Genomic DNA, 17,932 nt, shown 5'->3' with positions numbered 1-17,932 from the left:
TACGATTCATCAACAATTCACGTAATGCTACAAAAGCCAAGCGAATTTCATACTTAACTACAAAGGATTTAGAGTTGGCTGAGACTTTGATCGTCAAAACAGTACAATACAACAGTTTTTGGGATGATATATCTTACATCCAAAAACACAAGCGAGTGCGGCCTACAAGCAAACTTTTGAGTTTGAGCCCCATCATAGATGCCAACGGTATCCTACGAGTACAGGGTAGACTGGAACATGCTCATATAGCCCACAACCAGAAGCATCCAGTAATTTTGCCGAACAACCATAAATTATCACAGCTTCTGATTGACCAAGCTCACAAGAATACTCTGCACGGAGGCGCGAGACTTACCCTGGGATACATTCGACACAAATATTGGATACTGGGTGGCATGAAAACAATCAAAAAACAACTAATTAAATGTGTCACATGTCACCGTCACAAAACGCAACGCAGCAGTCAGCTGATGGCTGACCTACCTACGCCTCGAGTTACACCGTCGCGGCCGTTCACACACACCGGTGTAGACTTCACTGGACATGTTGAAATAAAGGCTAATAAAGGCCGAGGTATAAAGACAGTAAAGGCATACATCGCCATTTTTATTTGTCTTTCCACCAAGGCTGTTCATCTTGAGCTAGTTTCAGACCTCAGCACAATCACATTTTTGGCAGCAATGAAGCGGCTTTGCGCTCGACGGGGAACACCCAAGCATATCTACAGCGATAATGGGACGAACTTTGTCGGCGCAGCGAAAACCCTAAAAAGGGAACACCGGGAGGCTCTGAAACTTTTCGTCAACGATGAACTACTCAGCAACGTCGCGACTCAAGGCATTGAATGGCATTTCAATGCTCCCGCTTGGCCGACGGCCGGAGGACTATGGGAAGCTGCGGTCAAGAGCATGAAACATCACCTCAAACGTGTCCTTGGTGATCAAAGGCTGACATACGAAGAATTCACGACGTTACTTGTACAAATTGAGGCCTGCCTTAATTCAAGGCCACTCGTTGCTCTAACCAATGACACTGATGACATTGACTACTTGACACCGGGTCACTTCTTAGTTGGCGGTCCTGTCTTAGCACCACCCATCGCGTCTGCAGCTGAAATTACGAACTTAACAGTGCGCTGGCGGCTTACAGAAAACATGTACAGAGAATTTTGGAGAAAGTGGTCTAAAGATTATCTTCAAACACTGCAGCTGCGAGGGAAGTGGACGAACCCAACAGAAAACATTAAAGTGGGTGATATAGTACTTATAAAAGAAGACCACGTACCACCAGCCCAATGGTTACTGGGTCGAGTTACAGAAACACATCCTGGATCCGATAACCTGGTACGAGTCGTTACACTGAAAACAAAATCAAACACAGTGAAAAGGCCGATCACAAAATTGTCCCGATTGCCCATAGACAACATGGACAATTATGTTACGGACAACACACTACAAGATGATGCTGATGGTGTGTCAGTAGCCCAAACAACCGCGTCACACCGTCAGGAGCGCGTGAAACACAGAAGACCAAAGAAAAATGCTTTCTTCACATGCTTAAGTACATTGCTGTTCTTCTTGGTTATCGGCGGCACAACAGCCACTCAGCAACTCGCTAACGTAACGACCCTCGATCCATCCCATCTCGTATATTTCGACAAAATAGCAGACTTACAGATCATACAAGATGAGTGGAAATTAGTGGTCTACTATAACATGTCCACGTACTGGAAAAGTGTTTCTGCTGTTGAAAGCTACATCAAACAGCTGCAAGGCATTGGTCAGCGTAACGTAGCTTGCTTTGCTATCTCTACACAGTTTGAACATGAATTAAACGAACTGAGACACTACAACGATATACTACAGTTTGAACATGGAATGCGCAACAGAAGAGGACTAATCAACGGAATCGGAAACATCGCCAATTCACTTTTCGGCGTACTCGATGACAAATTTGCTGAAAAATATCATGAAGACATCAAATCCATCCAAGCCAACGAAGACCACTTACTGAATCTGTACAAACAACACACATCGATTATTGAAGGCGAATACAACTTACTGAAGAGAAATGAGGAAGTTATGAACAGACAGTTTATTGTTATGAACAAACAGATTAGAGAGTCGGTACTACAGTTGAAGACCGAGCAAGACCAAATAACTTTTATCACCGCCACAGCACTCGCCGCAAACATGATGATTGGAAACCTGCGAAGAATACAAGATACATTGATGGACTTAATTACAGACCTCCGCAACGGTAGAGTGGACATTCATTTACTGAAGCCCAATGCCTTTGAGAAGCAATTACACACTATCTCGGCACAAGTACCCAAAGGATTGTCACTGCCCTGCACAAATAGCCTCAAATGCATCCGAGAAATGTATAAACTATCCACAGTGCACGGAAAACTTATCGAAGACTTCTTAATATTTGAAGTAAAGATTCCTCTCGTAACAGACGAACAATACGAGCTAACGGAAGTACTACCGATTCGGAACATGCAGAGAGATTCCATGATTTATGTGATACCTACAGCCAAATACATGGCGGTGAACTTAAAAAAGGACATGATAATACCAATGGATGAACAACATCTATCATCGTGCATAGAAGTCAATACATTTCAAATGTTATGTAACGTCGATTTACCTTTCTACGAGATTAAAACGACAACACACATGTGCGAAGCTAACATAATAAACAATAGAGAGGTGTCCAGTTGCCGCACTGAAGTATCAAGTTGCCGTAATGAATGGAAAAAGATACACAGCAAGGACGCGTGGTTGTTTGGGTGTTGCGAGGAATGCACCATGCGCATTTTCTGTCCAGCTGGCGTTACGTCACAGACCTTGCGTGGCACTGGAATAATTACGTTGGCAAAAGGATGTATGATGCGAGGCGACAATCACCTCATTCACTCGCATTATAGTTTACATAGCAAAATGGAATTGGGACCTGAGGAAGATGAGATCTACGTACCAGATGCAAACATAAACGAGTTATTATTATCAAACAATAACAGAATTTCGAATTGGTCCAACATCACATTAGAAACACACGAAGAACAATTGATTAATTTGAAGAAGAAAATACGACTGGTTAAGGAACAGCAGGAACAACATGCGACGAAATTAGCCGCGGCAGAACCACATCATTACATCATGTACGGGTTTATGGCATTATGTGGAACTATGTTTGGCATTTGGATATACATCACGGTCAGAGGACGTCGTCTCTGTTTACCTGGAGCCAGCCGTCTAGCAGAACCCAAGGACGACATGGAACTGGTTTTAACTCATCTTCCACGAGACCAAACCAGCAATGGAATTGAGGCAGACAACCGGCTGACGAGAGAGATCATCGAACCTCAACACTTCGCGTCTGCCAGCGTCAGAAAGATGGACATCGGAACGTCGCCGGACCCGGCGCAGCACTGACCATTACCGGACAAGCTATTATGGACGGCGAATTGTGACTTTAGATTAATATTGTGTTACTTTATTTCTTTTCTCTTATTGGTTGGCAGGATGTACGAGCATCGCCATAGTATTTTACTTGTTATGTATTTCAACCTATTAAGCAAAATTATTACGCGCTGAGTAGGTCATCGAACCTTTCTTGTGTGATCTACTTTGTATTAATTTTAGTGTTAACAATAAATTCACTCCGGTAGCACGGACACAATACAGCGGTTTTATTCCCTGGTTACATCCCGTCTACCACAACTAACCACTTCACCACAATATACTACAACTATACTACAACTCTACTGTACGGGCTAGCGGCTCGTTGCGACATAGTCTGTGTTTTAATCACAAATACATATTTTATGACAAACAAGCTACTCGCTAATTCCTTTATTAACGTTTAGCAATTAGATACAGTGAATATTGACAATTAAGCGTACATATTATGTTTCCTTACTCGGACCGGCATATTTCCCACATGATACGGTGTGACGCTGTCGTTACCTTACGATTATATAGTTATTATGGAATAGTTACGCGCATTTACAATATAGTCACGAGGTAGGAATGGAATCAAGTGATAGGCTTGCGTAATACGTCAGTCATTCATTGATTATTATATTTTTTCTATGTTGAACTAAGATTTATTGTAGATACTTATATCCGATCGTACCTTTACAATAAAATACATAAGAAACGAAACATTTCCTACCATTTATTTGAAAGAAACCTACCTAGTATAATAAAAAAATAACATTGTCCAAAAAGAAATTACCGACTTTGCTGATGTTCTTTTTTATTTCTAACTAGCTTTTGCCCGCGACTTCGTTCGCGTGGAATAGTGACTTCCGGCAAATTTTTGGTTTTAACCACATAGTTCCCGATCTCGCGGGATCTCTTCAAAAATGAGATGTGGAAGATATTCCAGGGAACTCTTCAAAAATCAACATAATGAGCTCTGCGTTTGAATTTAATAGATGTATACTCACTTAGGGCATTGAAAAAATAGTTTAAAAACGGACTTAAACTAACTTAAAACTAAAGAAAGCTACGAATTACGAATTTATAACAATTAAAAAAGAAACTATATTACAACCTATCCTCTATGCTATAATAACCAAGCTTAAACTAAATAATTTAAAAGAAACGACTTAAATCTAATCTAATTAATTTATAAATTAGACTTACAATTTTATTAAAAAAACTAACTACAGTAACTACTAATAATCGATATCAAACTAAACCTACGTTAAATAGTTTAACCAAAAAACCAGGAAAACCCAACAAATAAACTTATTAATTGACAAATACAACGAAACCAATTTAGAATATACGAAACAGCAGGACCACTACAGACAAATAATCATACGACTGATAATACACTTTTTCTACGATAGTACCGAAGCGCTCGGCCGATACCCAACCAAATGAATGTAACGAAACCATAGCGCGATCTATTTCGATCCCAACGCCATCTATCGAGGATAAAGACAACTTGGATTATTTATTTATACTCCGTTCGGGCATTTTCTTTGTACTAAAAGTTTAATTATATTGATATTATTTTTTTCATACCTTTTTACTATTTATTTACTTTTTTCGATGAATTAAAACAATAACATGAACCGAAGTCGTGTAACGATCGACATAGAATTATCTATACTCCGTTAGAGCATTTTCTTTGTACTAAATGTTTTATTATATTGATATTATTTTTTTCATACCTTTTTACTATTTATTTACTTTTTTCGATGAATTAAAACAATAACATGAACCGAAGTCGTGTAACGATCGACATAGAATTATTTATAAATAATTTATTTCTTATTTTTATTTTTTGATTTTTGAAATAAAAATATATCTATGTCCTTTCTAAGGTTCTAAACTATATCTGTACCAAATTTCAACCAAATCCGTCAAATAGTTGCGGAGATTAATGGTATAAGCATAGAATGTTCGACGTGATTCTTTAATTTGACATAACTTTTTTATTTATGAACCGATTGACATGAAACAAACACTAAATGTAAATTTAAGCATCCCACAATATATTCGTGAAAACCGCATCCAACTCGGATCAGCCGTTTCTGAGATTAGCGCGCACAGACGAACAGACAAACAGACAAACAGACAAACAGACAAACAGACAAACAGACAAAAAAAAGTTAATTACATTTTTGGGTTCGACATCGACATAACAATAACCCCTGCTATTTTTTTTATTTTTATTTTCAATGTACAGACAGCACTTTTCTACGATTTTATTATATGTATAGATATGGAGTGTTTGAATTATCTCTAACTCTCAGAAAAAAATTGGAAAAGAAAAAACCAGACGTATATACAGCTTCTGCGTTAACCTGAATCATTAATTCACTAAGGTCGTGATAAAACCATATAATTATTCTGGCACTTAATATGTCAATTTTACAATTATGTGAATTTTACGATCGTAACACATTTTACTTAATGAATTAAACAAGGAAGTAAGAAAGTATAATTTATGTCAAATTAAAACTATTACCTATTATTTTTAGACTAAAGTATGTGTCGTTACTACTTTACGAGCTTAGTGTTTAATCGTGTTAGTTATCAACGCGTTCAATTTATGACAGCGATGAAAACTAAGTGATGCACTACGTGAAAGTGTTAAGGAATGAACACCTTTGGTTCTAGACTAATAAAACTACCATTATGAAAGAACATTTTCTATTTATTCGTAGAGTTTTCTATGACACATAGACTAGACTAACTATAACTCAATTTTATTACCCCCCTTCCTAATCTTCCCAATCTCCGATTCTCCAAAAACTCTTAAATTCCTAATCCCCAAAAGGCCGGCAACACGACCGGCCGGTGGTGTTTCGGGTGTCCATGGGTGACGGCGATTGCTTATTATTAGGTTTACCGGCTTATACCATAAAAAGTTCTATTGTATTTTTATATCGGCACGCCTACTTTAATCTTTCTCAATACTGTTACTATTATCAGAAATTGCTATCCATACTTAAATCGGACGTCACATAATTTATTCACAAATAAGTTATTACTATCGTAAATTATTCAGGGCTATTTACAAATAGTGATTTGAAAGCTAGAACATAATAATCAGTGGCGTTATTGTACCGGCCAGCTCGTTACTACACCTGTTATAACGTTAATCGTTTATCGAAATGATCAAAAGTTTATCGCTTATTAGTTTAGAATAAATTATAAATCTTATAAAGTGCTTTGCATTAATGTAGTGCGTGTAGTGTTGTCGGTCGTGGGCAGATTTCTAGCACCACGCTTACAAAACTGTTAATGGCCCGCGTTTAGATATCGATCTCTTAAAATGTGCTTCTGATATTTCAGTCAAATAAATACCTACCGCGAAAGATAACAAGTTACGAAATAAAATGTCATGATACATGTATACATATAATACGAAATTACATTTTAACTAATTGTAATTTATTACATTAAACTTTACATCTGTCTATCTGTCATTTGGGTAATTTTTTTCTTAGTTTTATTTGTCCAATTAATGGGCCATTCTTTCAATTCGAAATTAAATTATAAATGTTCAATGGCACTGTATTAGTTTCAGACAAGGGGACTGTGGGCAGAGCAGGTTTACATGTATATATACAAGTACGTACATATACAGAAAGTAACAGGACCAGGCCAATGTAACGACTTAATCACATTGCTAATAAATAACGCGTACGATATATCACCAGAACCTAATTGGCTGAAAAACTACTATTTACTAGTAACTACGTCACGTTTAGCTAATATATAAATATAGAGATATTCACAGCTAAACCTAACACTTTCACAAAAGATTTTATAACTAAGATGTTCAAGACTGGAGAACCTGTAAACATTTTCGTAATACCTGTCAATATGTTCCTAGAACGGCGAGACTGGCAGCTGAATCACCGATATATCGCAGAAATTATGATTGCAAAGAATGACTGACAGCAGCGAGCATACCCAACTAATACATAACACACTCAATACTCATGCACGTGAGTGCGATTACATTATTCTTCGCTATTAGAAGTTCTGAACGTATTCCGCCCCATTGTATTGTCCGCTCAAAGAATTGCTCGTGATCTCATTAGTAAGCGCACGATATGACCTATCATAAGGTTCCCAGGACGTCAGTTATTGAATTAACTGTAACTTACTAAATAACCAAATCTGAACAAGATAATGTGTATAATGATTTATGTGCAAACCAATTAAAGCTTTGGGTGTACTGAAAATTGAGCTTAATACATACATTATTACTTACGTATGCAGGCTTATTCATATATGCATAGGCGTACTTGTACAGCTGACTTAACTTGATGAATCACGTGTTGGTCAATGAGTGAGGATATGTGTAGTAAGAAAATATAAACAAGAAAGACTAATAACTTTGCATTAACTTAGCGCTTAGAAACAAGTTGCGGTGACGAAACGCATCTCCGTAATGGAAGTAACTTTAGAGTCTATCAACTTTAGATTGTCTTTCGTTATTAAACTACCGATTTGAACATATGTATATACACAAATAAAAAATGCAAATCAAGCAAACGTTTAATGTTTATTATTCATGTAAAGTTATTGGACACACCAATTTAGATTATTTCTTCAGAGCCAAATTTTGGGACACCAGACAAATTGTTGTTACGTAACTCAAAAAACGTTTTAAATTACACAAAAAACTGCTGAATAAACGAAGTTAAACAATCGAAGAGTTTCATTAATCGTTCGGAATGAATGTTTAATAACGTTATGTTAATCTGCTCATCCATAAGTCATGTAAGCCCGGCACAGAGGGGCCATCAATCCTAACTCTGTCCACAGATTGTCTTGGGCAACACTTCCCATGACAGTTCGGTATTAATTAATGATGTATCGGTTTGATAGCCTCGGTGGCCCTCTCACTGTACGCGCCTGGCACCGCACATCACAACCGTACATAAATACCGTAATCAACTATGACAATTTGTGTACGCTAAGGTAAAAAGCGCTGAAGTTTTCTCACCTCACCGTATTTTATGTTTTATGCACGGAAGTTATCGGCGTTGCGTCACCGCGGGACGGTTGTTACCTGTGTTTAAAATATTCGTTATTATTTTGTGTTTGCTTGTATACTTTCATCGCAGTTGTGTGAACAAACATACATAATATATATAATACTGTAATCATTTTTAACAGACTTCCTCGAGCTCTGTGGGATCCTAAAAGCACCAAAGACTTCTTCTACTTAGAAGTCTTTGAATATTATATTGGCAAAAAAAGCTTATCAATTGAAAATTTTCATGGTAAATATAAAAACAACACCGTTTTCCTCTATATGATTTTAATCATATAAAACGTAAAGAAAAAAAAGATAAAGAGGATTAGCTGACAAGAGGTTTTTTTCCTATTAACAAAAGCCTCCATATTCATGGTATCCTCCAATTAAGAGGTTAAACTTCACTTTTTGTGTGTGTGTGTGTGTATTCGTTATTTCAATTGAGGATACGGTCACTTCGGAGGCAATCAATGGCGAAGAACTTTCAATATGAGTAATGATAACAAATTATTGTATTAAAATATGCATATGTGACCGATTGTTATTGCGAAAGGAACGAGAACATGGGCTGCCTGTTATTTTTATTCAAATTTATCGCCTAAACTCATTCAGCCCACACTGCGTGGCCGTATACTGTAAATTGATCACGCAGATGATTTATGAATGCCATTTTTACATAATAGATAGGCCGTCTGCGAGTGTGTGTGTCCGTTGCAAGCCGTCCGCCATGTTGGCTGACGTGCAATATTTCTTGTGACCAGAAGCGGTAACTCTACAACATTTCCACAGCACTAATGTGACAACATATAAATCGAATGAATACATAATACTTATGCCCATTGTCTTCGGCTCGAATATTAAATCGAATAAGAATGCCGAGTTTATTTTCAAGTATCGATTGTTGCTTTCCATATTAATAGTGTTAAGCTCGATATATGAGTACGGACACCACAATAAGTGTGCGATATTTTATTAAAGTGTCAGGGGAGGTGTGTGACCAACACTATTATTTACTTTTTATGTGAATCGTTTCAATTTATGTGTGTAGCTTACAGTATTTAAATCAATATCCTTATTATAACATATAAAAAGTCATTGCGAAGATGAATTGCGTTTCTAGTTGAGTCATGTTTTATGTATTTGTTGTATATTGACCATTTCAGATGAATTGATTGATATACAAGAATTGCAGTTACTTATTTGATTTTTATTACTTGAGATTTGCAATCAGAGTGTTAGAGCCTTTATAGACGCCATAATTTATATAATTTCTTCAAATAATCGTGGTGAAGATGAAGAAATTGCGAGTAGAGGTCACAAAAAATGTCGGCTCTAATTCATATTGGCTATTGTTTCGTAATTGCAACCGCAGCCCACGCGCAGTTTACTATTGTAATAATAAAATTAATGAATTTTATTATCGGTTTAGATATATTTACCAATAGAAGATATCTATTTTAAATATGTTTATTGATAATTATGAGGTACATTCCTTTAGTAATATTTAAAGTGATTGTGTAATAGTTACAATTTTCCACCAAGAAAATCGTCTGTGAATCTATGAAAAACTGGGTTTCCCAAAGAATTCGACAGAACACCTCGCTTGCTATTTTCGACGTGTTACTATTACCTAATTGTAACGTAAACCGAGCGAACTTTAATAATAGCATACTCCATTCGACTGACAATATTGATATCGAAAACCTCAGAACTTAACTAAAAGTCATAGTTTACTCACATTTTATTAAAGGACGCGATGTCGCTGCGTCTACGCCCGCTGCCCATGATAAAGAGTCCCTCTGTGACTCGAAACTAGTAGAGCTTTTCTCTTCTAAGTTAGTATGTCTCGCGATAGTTATTAAAAGAAAAAATACCTCATAAGTTATTAGTTGCCACTTTTATTTACCTTTCTGACCAATGAGGCGTTCTAAGAACTTAACAATAAATAATATATCTCATATATCGGAATCGGAATAATAAATAAGATTTAAAGATATCATTAGGTTTAAACGCGGATATAGTGTTCAATCAAATAATATTTAAGACCATCACAGTCGATCGTCGATAACTTCCGTATGATCTATGAATAGAAACTGAAAATTGACAGCTCAAGTATGAGTAGATACGAGATACTTAGCATTAAAGAGTATAGACGCTAGGAGTACCCACTTATCTCCATGTAAGTCTTTATCTTAGCACATACTGCCCCTAGGCTATTCATAATTAATTCACAATCACGTAGCTTATAACTGGCCTACTGTAATCATTATCTTATTGATAAAAGATGGACAGACTAGTTAATAATTTTTAGAATTGTCTTTGAAATGAATGAGTGAAATAAAAGGTGCAAAGGGTAAATTAAAAAAGAAATATTTTACTTACTCGCTACTGCCAGCGACATCGTCCGCGTTTTCGTGGGATAAAAAGTATCCTTTCACTTTGGAGTTAGCTCATACTCAGTCCATTCAGTAATTTCAGCGTGATTGACGGACAAACATCCAAACAAACAAACTTTCACATTTATAATATTAAATGATGAAATTATTTTTCCAATGACAGTTTTGTCAGTATGATTGTATAACCTGGCACTCCTGACCTCTATACTCCACGTTCAGTATACCAGCGAGGACTGAGTACGCACTGAGTATTTGCGACACAAGCCGAACAATGAGTATGAACCATGAACTCAGATAGAGATCTCGTCTTTGTGTTCAAAAGTTTCTAAGCTTTATCTACAATTGGAATGTAAGGCTTCGGAACTGTTTGTTTTAGGCTTCCAATGAGGAAATATTATAAAGAATATTCATTTTTTTATGAAGGAAATAACAATATTTATAGCTATTTTTACGCCTAGACAATAATAAATATGCAGAAATCAATCTATGGTCATGATTCAAGTGTTGGAGTTAAATATAGAATATAGATGTTAAATGAATATATTAAAAACTAGTTTGTTGCAAATCAATTATATAAAATAGCTTCTTTGTTGTAGAGGCTGAAAATAGCTCATTATAATTTGAATAGTTTATTAGATTTTATTAATTTCTATGCATAAAACAATCGTTCGTGTGAAAATACGTAAATATACTTGCAGCTTTAAAAAAATACCAAGTTTATTTTGCAGTTGTGTTTCTAATAATAAAATGATAATAAAGAATATCTTGTAGTCTTTGTCTTGTAAGTGAGGTTATTGGAAGCCCAATAACCCCCTCCCCAATCTCTCTAAACCCCGAATCCCCAAAACCTCAAAATCCCAAGCTCCAAAAGGCCGCCTACGCACTTATAACGCCCCTAGTATTTCAGGTGTCTAAAAGCGGCGGCGATTGCTTATAATTAGGTAATCCTACTGATTACCGGCTTATTCCATAAAAAGGAAAGGTTTAAACGATACAGGTAAGAGTGTATGATAATAAAGTTTAAAAAACTCTAAATAATGTGGTTTCCAAGAAATAAAATCCTTTAAATTAATTAATTAATTTATGTATTATTAATATGTTAACACGGTTTAACAAACTAATTACATTAACATACACAAAACCTATAATTATAAAAATAAAATTGAAATAAAAGGAAAAACAGGTTACTAAAAAAATTAATAGTAAATAAAAAAATAAGTTACAAAAACGGTTATGTATTCCAATAATATAACCAGGAATTGTCTATATGTTAAAGCCTAAATAAACCGCAAGATCCGGCTCAGCAGTGACCTGATGGAACAATTACTTCTACATCCTGAATCCTGCTGATATTGTAAAATACTATTAAGTACTAACACTTAAAGTTGAGTCATAAAATATTGTTTTAATAAGTAACCTGTGAGCTTGACATAGCTTTACAAACTGATTTATAAATGTGCCTATGTACAATTGTACAAACTGTTAACATGAAGATGTGTAATACAATTTATGTTAAACACATTTTTTTGTGTATTACAATTTTGAACACAATTTGGGTACGAAAACAGAAAATATAAAACAAATGGTAAAAAAGTTTACACCCCACTATAGTAGCTTTTAGATAGATATAACTTTCTAGTGATTCACAATCTAAAAAGATGGAAAATGTATTTTAAAAATATATTTTATAATCATTTTCGTATTTTATTGTAGGTGTATTATATTTAAAGTGAAGTAAAATACCAATATCATAATATTATCAAAATAATGTTATTATTGAGTTATCATTTATGGTAAGAACATAAGTCACAGCATTGAATTCTTGAACTTGGGAAATATCAAAAACATTTTCTTTTTTATTTAAAAGTGATTTTCCCAAGTCTCTTAAATCCTATAATGGTTCGAGGAATTTCCCCTCAAGCATTTCAAGTTTCATCTTAATTCTTTTTTGTTCAAAGTACAGATATTGAACAGGGAAATACCTGGCCTACTCAAATCTTTAAGTGAACGTGATGAGTCACTTTGTTAAACACATCTTGTTTTTTACCGATTAGAGTAAGCATAGGTGTGTATGTAGCAATACGTCCTTTTTCATTAGTACCTCTATCCCCCATTCATTAACTGATTGTGATCCACAAATTGTTGTTTTGGGTCTGGGTGTCAACTGTATGAGAACTTGTATGTTTGTAAACGCACCCACGGCACAGGAGAAAATCCTAGTGAGGGACAACGTGTAAAAAAAGATTATATAATCAGGTATTAAGTACCCAATTCGTGATTAAGTTCCTTCCATTTTCCATGTACCTCTGTACTTTATATATTTACTTTACACGGGGTGTTCTAGCGTTTATGTCATTACAGTGATGAGGCCTGATCCTAGACTACAAGAGGCTATGTATAAGGTAAATACTGTGCGTAATTATGAACTATTTACTGTGGAACTATTTATTTAATGGCCGCTCATTGCTATCCGGATGTGGACGTGTAAGAATAATTCTTTGGTTCTGTAATACTTAAACAGTAAAACGAAACATTTATGTTAATTTGCTTAGAGATGTAATTAAATGTGGTATTAGAATTAATTGTAATTGTGTTAGAATGTAGAAGCCTTGTTGTGGCTGCACGGTGGTTCAATGCGAGTTATTAGTATTGTTTTAGTTTGATTGTTAATTATTCCTAATATCAGGAAAAGGAAAAATTATGGAAAGTAAGATATTCTACATACTACTACTTATCCTCTACCTACTATACCCAAGAGATATAAATTTCATATGATAACTATTTCACATTAACAGCCTATAAGTGGCCACTACTGACCAAAGGCCTCTTCTCACACGGAGAAGATTTGAGTAGGTATTATTCGCCACGCTTGCTCAATGCGTCGGCAATTTCAAACTTATAATTATATATTTTTTTCCTACTAAGTAAGCCTGGTTAACATTAAGAGTTCATTATTTAACTTTATTTTTGAACATCAACAAAGATAATCTAAACAATTTTGAACATTGCGTTAAAAGCACAAAGCTCAGTTCATAAATCATCTAAATTATCTAATGTCTAACTGAAATGCTATTTATTGTCCCGTGAAATAATATACCATTTAAAATAAAACCATTATTGTAAGCAAAACTGCTATTGTGTTCTCTGAAAGTGACAAAAAACTTTGAGCCGCAAAATAAATAGACTGTCACAAGTTAGACCGAATGTCGTTTCTCAATTAACATAATTATTCCGAACAATTTATTCTGTTACGCGTCGTATGAAATACAATATGTATTAGTTACATCGGTATGTACAAATGTACTTATGAATAAGTGCGGCATATTGCACACTTGACGCGCTCGTCACCCACGCGCCGCGCGCCGCGGCCGTTCGCGTCACGCGCTGTCATCTCCCAATGATTGGTAAAAACTTGTGCTTACACAATTCAGCTACGACTACGATGTAGCGAAGCTTTTGTCGCGGGGTCGAGGACCTCCGACCATACTAGATTATTACATAACAACTCTGTTTACATAACGTTTCCTAATTAAAGAGAAGATTTCTCACAAGCTCACGACCGAAGCGTCCGACATGTGTAAAACTATAAACCGCAAACAATATTGGTTGAAATCGAATTTGTTCTCCGTTATACAAACCTGCTTCGCCGTAAATAATAAAATGTGTTATAGTAGGTAAGTACGTATATAGACGATGATCTAAAAGATTGCGGTCGAGCCCGTCGGATTCTGCGGCGTTTTCAAGGAGGACCGGACTATTTCGAAGCCGGAACCGAACCCGCACATGGAAATTCTGCGCTCACATCGACCGAATCGAGAACTGTTCTTTTTAATACTTAAATCAAGAGCGAATATTCTTTGTCTCATTTTTACTACCGCATCGAACAGAGATGGAATAACACAATAATATGAGCGTATCGGTTGTTTGGCTATAGTTTCAGTAAATTATGACACGGTTTCAATTTTCGAGACAGACTTCCGTAATTTCTTGTCAAATATTATGTATACAGACGGAAATTACCCGGGAGTTATGCGCGTGCTCCGACAACAATGGAGAGTAAGTAAACTTGAACCTGTTCGTAAGTTTACAGCTTGCTCAAATAAATATGGCAGACGACTAAGGCGGAATGTAACACAAAGAAATACGGCGGCAATTTCTTCACAACAATTTAAGCCAACAAAAGAGATCTTCACATGTCATCTCGACGTAACAAAACCTTCTGCTAGTTTTTGTTACAAATTCACGATAACGGCATTGTTTTGACGAATATTTTTAACAAAAACTGTTTGGGAAGACTCTTTGTTTGAAATATATCAGACGTAAGGATTTTTCACCTTGTATATCTGTAGGTAATTTTTCTTTCTTTTAACCATCCCCCACATTAAGTTAGCGTACGTTGACAGTGCCTGTCGCTGCATTATTAAGGATGTGTTAGCGAGACAATATATCCCTTTACCAGTCCAGTCAGTCGTAAATTGTGTAAATATATTGAAGAACACATTGATACACGGCCGGGATTGAATTCACTGCACAGCGCACAGTGTCTTGTTTCTGTCGATACCCACACTCAGCCTGTCACCGCTTCTGTTCGGTTTGTCGTGATTTATCTTCATTAAAATAATGTGACCGAATGCTTATCCAATAAGTAGGTTTTTTCCGTCGCTTATTATGTATGTATAACGACTAGACTGAATAATTTGCCGAAAACACATTAATTTCTTATGCACGTGCTATCAACGTGATACAACTCTTAATGTTAAGAAATCACCGGTTTGTGTGATGAAGCCATGGCGAGGTTGCGCCTGCGCAGTGTCCACTCTCGTGTAGATATACTCATATTTTTCGTCTATTATTACGGCAAGTATCGTTCGCTTTCACTATCGCCCATCAAGTGACGATGTGACAGCATAATTAAGCGCGTCGAACATAATCACGCACGGGCCGCATGCATTCAGCCTGGAGGCTGGACAAAAAGATCGGTCGTGACCCCGGCTGAACTGCCGGATGTAAAGAAAGTACTCATTGCAATCTTCCGGCCCGACGCATGACGGTACGTCCGTCAGTCCGTCATCGAGTGTCATAAGTCGAACATTTTCATAAGGTATTATTGTGAGACTATAATACACACATAATTACATATTGCTTTCGTTTTTGAGAACATGTAAGAACGAAATTGTTAATGCAATTTCAAAAAGCTAATTACAAAGTACTTGTTTAAAAGCACAAGTCTAGATCTAAACAGGTTAGCCTTATTTGTGTCTAGAAATAAGTTTAATTTAAATTCAAATATGCACATTAAAAATGCGACTGACACTAATTTATGTAAACGTTAGTACAATGTTGTATAACAGTGCGATACTGTTTATTGGTGTTTTATGAAACTGTGGTGTCAGCGTGGAGGTGCATCGTGTTGCGGAGTTGTGGTGGTGAAGCGGTGCGGCGCGCGCGCAGTGGGCGAGGTTAAGCGATTGCTTAGATCCGCGTTCACCTCGCATTGTGTAACCAGGCGGGCGCGGGGAGGGGCGCCGTGGGAACCGCCGAAAGCTCGCTAACGCTATGCGCAGCTTCCGCCGTTACGGCCGCATTAACTTAACGATGCATCTCACACGCCACCGCGGCACCGCCACCATACGCAACGCGCTGCACACTCCACGCCAAATTGATTCGATCGTCATCTTAGCAACAGGAAATTATCGCGTTGATGCTGCGAAACATTGCCGCCAACATTTTGGTAACAAACTTTCTAGTTTCTATGTAATACATTCATGCACATTATGCGATTTGTCTAAGAGAACGGCGAAGATGGCCCGCATAGCGCTCGCCTGCCATAGTGCAACAAACGAGAGCACGGAGCGCTGAAGGCGTACAAAGAGCATTGTGAAAGTTATGTTATGAATTCGTATTGTTTTGTAATTGTTTCTAAGCAGTACAGAGCGGCAGAATAATTCATAAGTGTTGTTGTTCCCAGCGGCGGCGATGTTGTTTTCGCGACGACAGCTGAATAGGGCAATGGTGGCGGGCCGTTAGTGCGGCGCGGGTGGACAAGGGGCGCGGGGCGCGGGGCGCGGGGTGCCGAGGGCGGAGCACCTGAGCGCGCCCTGACCTACGACCTGCGGTGAAAGGCGCCCGCGCGGGCACGGGCCGCGCCGCGCCGCGCGCCGCTCCGACGACATAGCATCGGCCTGTTTCGCATGCGCTGAATGACCGGATTTACGGACAAAAACAATGACCCAAAACTGTGATCTTGTTTTTTATGATTGAATTTTTTAATAAGATTTTAATTTTCTTATACTTACGCGCGTACTCTTGGTGGGCATGCGGTGTGGTCTTGACATTAAAGTAATGTATGACCTGCAATGATTTTGTAATATTCGTATCATGCTTTCTTTACACATGTTTTCATTTTTTAAGTTGTACCAATAACAAATAAAGTTTCCATTTAATAAATGTAATCATCACGTCTGTTTATGTTAATGTGTCGTTATCAGCGGCATTTCATTGTAGCTGACTCGGTATTATAATTTTGGATTCGACCCACAAGACATCTGTTAAAAAGAAATATTTTCTCAAGAATCCTTGAGAGTGAGAAATACGTAAGAGTTTTATTAAATACATAAGTGGAAATATATTTTTATTGCCAAGCATTTAACCTGTTTTAAACTACATATTTCTGCTCTGAACCTCAAAATGTCAGTAACTTGAAGGTACTTCAATTTAACATCGCTTTCGTTGAGATGAAATGACCCTGGAAACTTTTACTACCTGAATAATTACCACGAGGAAAATAATTTCTCGCAAACAAAATACTTCTCGTGAACTGCATTGTTATTAATTGTTGTAATTTCTTTTTAATGGCTCTTACTGATACTCGTTTGACCATAACTTGGCATCATTAATGGTTTCAGGATATTTCCTAAAGATAAAGATAGGGTTTCAAAGTAATTGGCAGCAGGAAATAAAATATTAACTAAATAAGTAGTAGAAACAATGAGGAAAATTCGAAGTAGTTTGTT

At 36.8% G+C, this 17,932-nt stretch overlaps 1 long non-coding RNA gene across 1 annotated transcript; it reads left to right on the top strand.

Moving 5' to 3' along the window:
• Nucleotides 1-15,780: 15,780 nt before the first annotated feature.
• Nucleotides 15,781-17,563, top strand: LOC118273558 (uncharacterized). The gene is made up of 2 exons (XR_004783421.2): nt 15,781-16,650; nt 16,888-17,563. It is a non-coding gene; the product is annotated as an uncharacterized LOC118273558 (long non-coding RNA).
• Nucleotides 17,564-17,932: the final 369 nt, after the last annotated feature.

Source organism: Spodoptera frugiperda, chromosome 1 (genome assembly GCF_023101765.2).
Source record: "Spodoptera frugiperda isolate SF20-4 chromosome 1, AGI-APGP_CSIRO_Sfru_2.0, whole genome shotgun sequence".
In the NCBI taxonomy this organism is placed as follows: Eukaryota; Metazoa; Arthropoda; class Insecta; order Lepidoptera; family Noctuidae; genus Spodoptera; species Spodoptera frugiperda.
Note: the sequence above shows the minus strand (reverse complement) of the source record. Positions and strands in the feature narration are given on the sequence as shown.